The following is an 8,474-nucleotide window of genomic DNA, read 5'->3' on the forward strand; positions in this document are numbered from 1 at the left end:
GTCTAATCAATATGGATGGCCAAATTCCCTCCTGGAGAAATTCTCTCTCTCCTAGCTATGTATGTACCCATCTATCTATCTATCTTAGTGTTAACTAGCCATCAACTATAATTCAATTACAGCTTCATCCAGAACCATTCAGTGCATTATGATAGCTTCTTACTTAAAATTTATCTCAAGGAATGCACTATAAAGGGTAAACTGAGATCATTTCACCTCCCACAGAAGCACGATCCAGCTCTGTCGAATGCCAAAGTCAGAGACAAAGAAACTGTAAGCAGAGACGTTTTACTGTAAGTAGCTAGACTAGAAACCACGTTAGAAGCGTAGTGCAGACGCATACACACAAGGCGGAACATTGGTGGAACGTTGCAACAGAGTGGCAATGACCAACTCGTTGGACTTTTATTTTGACAAGTTATCGCCATTCTGTCTTCCACATTTATGAAAGGTTGGCTATGAATGTTGTGTCATGTCTTACAAAACAGTCATGAATGCTTTGTGAGCAATTTATGACAGCTGCTATGAATGTGTTATGTACTCATCTGTCAAGTAAAGTGTTACCAATTTTTGAAGTATCCAGCTTATGTGTTTACACCTGTACCATCTTCTATTACTGCTGATCAGCTGACAAAGGCAAGTTAAGCAGTCATCTCGCCTGCGCATGTAACTCAAACTGTACAGAAATAAAAGCATGGCTGAGAACTCAAAGACACATCTAGATTGACACAGTCTGGACACCAACCAAACAGAGGCAAATTCTTTCCTTGAGTCAAAGGTTACAGCAAGCAGCATGAGACAATAGTGGAAATATGGGCTACTTCTAAAGTATAATAAAAGTGCACCTGATGAGCCCCCACAAACAGAAAATTGGATTCTGTGTAAAGGTTTCTCTTGTTTCATATGAACATCCTATCCCAAGCATAATTAAAACTAGGGTAAGATTCAAAACTGGTATGTTAATGTGCATTTAAACATAGTCATACAGGCTTTTATGCACAGTGGGAAACAAGTCACCACATGTTACATGACATGAAATATTAAATAGTTTTTATTTGTACACGTTTCACATACAAACCCAACAAAGTTTTTTTTTAACAGCCTGTGATTTTTCAACAATTAGTGTGATGTCATTTTGTCTGCAGTATTGCTTCAATCTTTTTTTTCGTTTTTTTTTGGTTTACCAAAGAGCTGAGAAAATGAATATCACATCAGTTAACAAAAAATCCAGTTAAGTATATATGGATTCAAGGAGTTTATGGTATAAGCCCAAAAACTATAAATATAAAAACAGCCATAATAAAATATAAACAATGAAATGACAATATAAACAATGAAATGACAACAATATATGCAACAGCCCTGTACCATTTGAGGTAGTGTGCAAATGGAAGAGCATGAAAAGCCGCTGCACAACTGCATGCCACCACCTTAAAAACCTTAATTTCCAGTGCATGGTCAGTCTGCAATTTGAATACAAAGATTTTAAATGAAAAAAAAAAGTGTTTTACATTTTTGAAGGTTTGATGATATCTGTCTAAACTTTACAGTTTAGACTGTGTATTCATCTCCCTAGGGGAAATTTCAAATATCCATTAATTCAGTTCAATTCAATTCAGTTTATTTATATAGCGCCAATTCACAACAAAAGTTATCTCAGGACACTTTCCAATTTGAGCAGGTCTAGACCAAACTCTTTAATTAAATTGTAAAATAGAGAGAGCCCAACATTCCCCCTTGAGCAAGCACTTGGCGACAGTGGCGAGGAAAAACTGCCTTTTAGAAGGCAGAAACCTCGGAGCAGACCCCGGCTCAAGATGGGCGGCCATCTGCCTTCACCGGTTGGGTTAACTCATATATATAAAATCAAACAGCTCTTCCACTCATAAAAATAACCCTAAATAAATAGTATTAAAATAGTGTTGAAAACAGGATAAAAGCAATATGGTGACAGTATTGCAATGGCAACCCAGGTCAGATTGGTGCAAGGGGAATGTGTATGTATATGTGTGAGTGAGGGGCGGGCAAAGGATCTCCTGAACCGCTCAGTCCTGCAATGCAATGAGAGCAGCTGTCTGCAGGGGATAACTGAAAGGGAGGAATACAAACGAGACAGTGCAGCAATTGTGTGAAAGACTGATTTATTTAACCTGCAATTTGATTGTGATGCTTAATGTTGCTTGCAAACAGCCTGAGCTATAAGTAAATTGAATTTGTTGCTCAGTTAGCAAGTCAAAATGCAGTCAAATAGGCTACTCTACTAATAGGCTACTAGACTCGTTCAAGATTTGCCAGATCTGCGCAGAATCAATTACCGGCGATCGCTGAATAATGATTGGTTTAGAAGTCGACACAACAATGTGATCTTTTATACACACTTTTCTTTTTTGTTGAATTGGAGACATTTTAATTTTATTTGAATGATTTTGAACATTTATCCTGTTAACAGAATACATGTTGGATGGCTCTTGCTGACATTTAGTCAGTCACAGTAGAGAACATAAATATGCTCATTTTATAGTCTATGTACAATATATCATAGTTGTACACACAGACCTGTACTAACATTTGATTGGTTTGATGCTGAAGGGTTTACGGACAGATACAGTAGTGGTAAGTGGGGTGTGATGATTAATATATTTAGAGTGTTTTTGATTTATGTAATTTGAGAATAGGGTCTACTCAGCTGATTTACATACAGCAGTAATCTGATATTATTCTGATTTAGTTACCTACATTTGTGAAAAATGGAGTTTAAACATGAACTTTAATGTCACAAATCACCTGTACACTAGTTTAATAGGCTTGAAACTTGCTTTCCTGCCTGTACAACATCCATTGCACGTCTGCCCGTCCTGGGTGAGGGATCCCTCCTCTGTTGCTCACCCTGAGGTTTCTTCCATTTTTTCCTGTTAAAGGTTTTTCTGGGAGTTTTTCCTTAGTCGATGTGAGGGTCGAAGGGCAGAGGATGTTGCTGATGTTATGTTAAGCCCTTTGAGACAAACTGCTTGTAAAAATGGGCTATACAAATAAAGTTGACTTGACTTGAAACTGTACACAATCTGATGTATGGGTCTGATATAACATTTTAATAAATCAGAATCAGATCTAACAGGAAGCGAGTGCTTCTCATTTTGGTGTTTGTCAGATTCATGTTTGGGATTTCCCTATTTTAAACCTCACAACTCGCTACTGTTTGCAAGTAACATTACATTTTCTAGTTAGTTGTTTATCACCAACTACAGCCAGATCTTACTTCCCTCATCCTCATCTCTCCTGTCTCCTGCATCATCCAAAGAATTTCTATATCCATCTACAAAAGTCATTCAGTAGTGCTTTAGTTAATATGAGATCATGGTTCTATTTAAAAACTTACTTCTTTCACATCATGTATCATGCCCCAGAACTGCACTCAGTTTCACTCACCGACAAATGGATAGCTGCATGTGCATTATAGTTTAACTGCTGCTGCACACACACACTGACGTGTTGGGGTTAAATACTTTGTTGCAACACATCATACAAAACATAAACTCTTTCCATGATGTTATGAATCTAAATAAATGCACTGCCATTTTCTGTTAAAAATTGATCATTAGATTTTACTTCACAGCACATAAAATCTTTGGCACATGCCCAGTAAAAGGCATCTGGCGTCGTGCATGGTTCTTATCGTTAATTCTAATCAATGTATAATTGTATGTAGTGCTATATAAGTGCTTTTTCTATGTTTGAAAATTATGTCAGAATTTATTAATAAATGTAATAAAAAAATGTGATCAAAAATATGTGCAAATATCATCGGCATGGATTAAGAAGATGTTGTTTCAGAAAGAAGCCCCTGCTCCAAAATTGACATCTTCAGGCTTCAACTCAAGTTTACATATGACCTTTCTGGAGGAAAGTCTTATGGTCAGATGAGACAAAGATGGAGCTCTTTGGACACAGTGGCCAGAAGTATGTTTGGAGCAGTGAAGGAGAGACATTCAACCCCAAGAACTCTTTACCAGCTGTCAAACATGTTTCAATTTCAATTTCAATTTCAATTTATTTATATAGCACCTTATACAATCAAAATTGTCTCTAGATGCTTTACAGAGACCCAGAGCCTGAACCCCAGAGCAAGCAGACAGTGGCAAGGAAAAACTCCCTTTTAACAGGAAGAAACCTTGAGCAGGACCCAGCTTGCAAGGGAGAAATATCCTGCTGATAGTCAGATGGGTGAGGGGGGGAAGAAAAGGTAGACAGGACAGAGAGGATGAAAGAGAGAGAGAGAGAGAGAGAGAGAGAGAAACATACATGCAATAAATATCATACATTACAAATGACAAACGTGACAGGTTGTTATAATTGGAATTCTAAAAGACTATACATTGTATTTGTTTTTTAGCTGATATGTTGTTTAAGTTAGTTATAATAGCACTACATAAAAGAACAACATGGGCAGATGTTGACAGTTGACATTGGGTTTGTCAGAAGGCAACAACAACATATACCTGCAGAAAGATACAGAGAGAGAAAGAAAGGGAGGGAGAGACACAAAACTATGAGGAGAACTGGACACAGTTATTGACATAAAATAATGAATCATATGTTGACCTGATGAGAGGAGAGGAAGAGGAGGAGAGGAGGTGGGGGAGTAGAGATGGTGGTGGTATTGGGGAGGTGGGGGAACTGCTCGGTGGATCATGTTTGTGTCCCCCGGCAGCACAGGTCTAAAGCAGCATAGCTATGATAGAGATTAAAGACTAAGAGTTAGTCAGACCTATTCTACCTGTGGCTGTATATCAACAAGTGACTGTAACTATGCTGATCTAAAGGCTTGTCCTCCCATTCTACTTTTAAGAATTTTATGATCTGTATAATGTGATGGATAAATGACACATCCGGATCGAAGATAACGTCAAGGTTCCTCGCAGTCGTACTGGGGGGTCAAAGTAATGCCGTCCAGAGAGAGAATATTATCAGCTATTCTAGTTCTAAGATGTTTGGAGCCTAGAACAATGACCTCAGTTTTGTCTGGGTTCAATAATAAGAAATTGGAGGTCATCCAGTCCTTTATGTCCTTAAGACATGCCTGGAGTCTGGTTAACAGCTTTGTTTCTTCAGGCTTTAAGAATAAATACAGCTGAGTGTCATCAGCATAACAATGAAAGTTTATGCCATGTTTCTGAATAATATTTCCTAGAGGGAGCATGTATAAGGTGAACAGGATCGACCCAAGCACTGAAACCTGTGGAACACCGAGGTTAACCCTTAAATGTGAAGAGGAAACATCATTAACATGAAGCCTAGTGCTGTCCCTGTGATCCTAGTCTCATATTCTAATCTGTGTAATAAAATGCTGTGATCTACAGTGTCAAAAGCAGCACTGAGATCCAGTAGAATGAGTATGGAGACAAGCCCGCAGTCTGATCCCATGAGGAGGTCATTTGTAACTTTAACCAGTGCTGTTTCTGTGATGGGCTCTGAAACCAGACTGAAACACTTCAAACAGACCGTTCCTGTGTGGGTGATCAGATAACTGATTAGCAACCACTCTTTCAAGTATTTTAGACAAAAATGGGAGGTTGGATATCGGCCTATAGTTTGCTAAGATGTCTGGGTCAAGTGAAGGTTTTTTAAGCAAAGGTCTGATAACAGCAGTCTTAAACGCCTGTGGTACATAACCTGTTGTTAAAGACAAGTTGATCTGATCTAAAAGGAAACGCCAATCAAGGGAAATGTCCTTGAGGAGCTTAGTTGGGATGGGGTCTAAGAGAAATGGAGTTGGGTTAGATTTATTAATGCTGGAGGTCAGCTCAGGGAGGTCTATGAGCAGGAAGCGGTCCAGAGATGGAGTAGACTGGAGTAGGAGTGACTCTTTGTCAGTCTGGCTACAGTGTTAAAGAGAAAATATGGGTTGTTCTTGTTTTGCTCTATTAATGATGAATAATAAGCTGTTCTGGCTTTGTGAAGGGCCTTTTTATATGTCAATAGACTATCTTTCCAGGCCCTCTGGGATTCAACTGATTTGGAGGAGTACCACTTCCTATCCATTCGTCTTGATGTTTGCTTCAGTGTTTGTATATTTGAATTATACCAGGGAGCTAGCCTCCTATGATTTTTAACCTTCTTTCTCAGTGGGGCAACCATATCTAAAACTGTGTGTAACGTGGCTGCAGTGTTGTTGACAAAGCAATCAGTTTCTGCAGGAGTAATATTTAAATCAGTACACTCTGTTGTATTGGTATATGGTGCTGAAGGGCATCTGGTATAGTAGACCTTTTTGCTGTGTGCTGTAAAGTCTGTTAGAGCTCAAAAGTTACAAGTGAATGGTCCGAAAGGAGAGGGTTTTGAGGAACAACTAACAGGTTCTTAGTTTCTAGGCCATAGGTGAGAACCAGATCAAGGGTGTGATTATGACAGTGTGTTGGTTCAGTTACTATCTGAAGGAAACCTATTGAATCTAAGAGTGAACTAAAGGCTGTCTTAAGACTGTCAGAGTCAACATCCATATGAATGTTAAAGTCACCCACTATAATGACTTTACCTGTACTCAGCACTAGACTAGATAAGAAGTCTACAAACTCAGACAGGAACTCTGAGTAAGCAGCAGCAGCAACTATACATAAAACTGGCTTTTCTGACTTGAGTGAGACAGGCTGAGAGTGAGACTTTCAAATGAACTATAGATAGATTTAGGTTTGGGGTTAATCTGTTGAACTCAGACAAAACGGAGGTTCTACTAGTTGGTCCAAAACACCTTAGACAATCTTTAGCTAATGATATAGCCTTTCATAACGGACTAGCTCCTGCCTCTAGCACCATTGTAAAGAACATGGGTGTTAGCTTTGATCAGGACTTGTCTTTCAACACGCACATAAATCAAATCTCAAGGACTGCATATTTCCACCTTCGTAACATTGCAAAAGTCAGGCATGTCCTTTCCTTAGATGCTGCTGAGAAGCTCATCCATGCTTTTGTTACCTCTAGGCTGGATATCTGTAAATCTCTTTTGTCAGGATGCCCTAAAAAGTCAGGACTCTGCAGCTCATTCGGAACTCCACAGCTTGTGTTGTGACTAAGACTAAGACACGTGACCACATTTCACCTGTGCTGGCCTCTCTACATTGGCTTCCAGTAAAATTAGTAGAATTCAAGATCCTCCTCCTAACCTACAAAGCCTTGCATGGTCTGGCACCATCATATATCACTGATCTCATTGAACCATATCAGCTCTCTAGGGTGCTGCGTTCCTTAGATTCAAACTTACTGGTAATACCACGAATCTCCAAATGTAAATATGGAGCCAGGGCCTTCAAGCTCCTCTGCTGTGGAACCAATTACCAGCCTCAGTTCGGGTTGCAGACACCCTCTCTGTGTTTAAGAGTAGACTTAAAACCCTCCTTTTTGACAAAGCCTATAGTTAGACCAACCCCTAGTTATGCTGTCATAGGTTTAGATCGCTGGGGGAGATCCTTAGACACCAAGCTTTCAGAGCAGGGGGACTCACTCATCATGTCCCATCACCGGTACAGCACTAACTTGCCCTCTCCCCGGAGCTCTTGTGCTCCATCTTTTCTCAGCACTTCTGGAGCATGTTGCTGGATCCAAAATCTCCTACCCCGCCCTCCTGAGGCCTGGAATCTGCTGCTGGATCCTGAGCCCTCTATGACCCAGCCTACTGCACTGAGAGTGCTGCTGGATCCAGAAACCTCTCCATGGCCCTGCCCGGATACTTGCCTACTGCTCCTGCTCTGCACTGCTTTCTCCTTCCTCCCTCCCTCCCAGGCGGTCACAGCAGAAGGCCGTCTACACTGACTGTGGTTCTGCTCGAGGTTCCTGCCTGTTAAAAGGAAAAAAAGGTTTTTCCTCGCCACTGTTGCCATATGCTTATTCAGTGTGGGGTTTGGCCCTGGGATCCGTTTCTCTCCGTTTCTCTGTGATTCTCTTCTTTTTTGTTTTTTTTTTTCTTTTCTTGTTGTTGTTTACACAACTGTAAAGTGTCTTGAGATGACTGTGTTATGAATTGGCACTTTAAATGAAATTGAATTGAATGGAAATGTTTCATATATATATATGCATAATAAATACTTATTAAGACTAAACAACATATGCATGGGATGCATATGTGATGGAATTTGGAGTGAAAAAGGTGACAGGTAGATTTAGTCCAGGTGTGTCGTTGGTCTGACAGAGGTGAGTTGTAAAGTCTGATTGCAGTAGGTAGGAATGATTTCCTGTATTGTTCCTTAGAGTTGAGTGGTTTAATGAATCTGAAAAAAAGCATCTGGTGAAGGTAAAGATTGCCAAGGCACATTTAAGCTAATATTATAACCCGCGAGTAATTTGTGCGCTGAAGCACCACAGAATATGTGTATAATTTTGACCCTATATTGATTTTAGAAAACACAAAGTAAAATAAAACTTATCTAAATCATTCACTCTCAGACTCACACAGAGACATTAATACATTTTGCTGTCAATTGCCC

This window comes from Scatophagus argus, chromosome 24 (genome assembly GCF_020382885.2).
Source record: "Scatophagus argus isolate fScaArg1 chromosome 24, fScaArg1.pri, whole genome shotgun sequence".
Lineage (NCBI taxonomy): Eukaryota > Metazoa > Chordata > Actinopteri > Scatophagidae > Scatophagus > Scatophagus argus.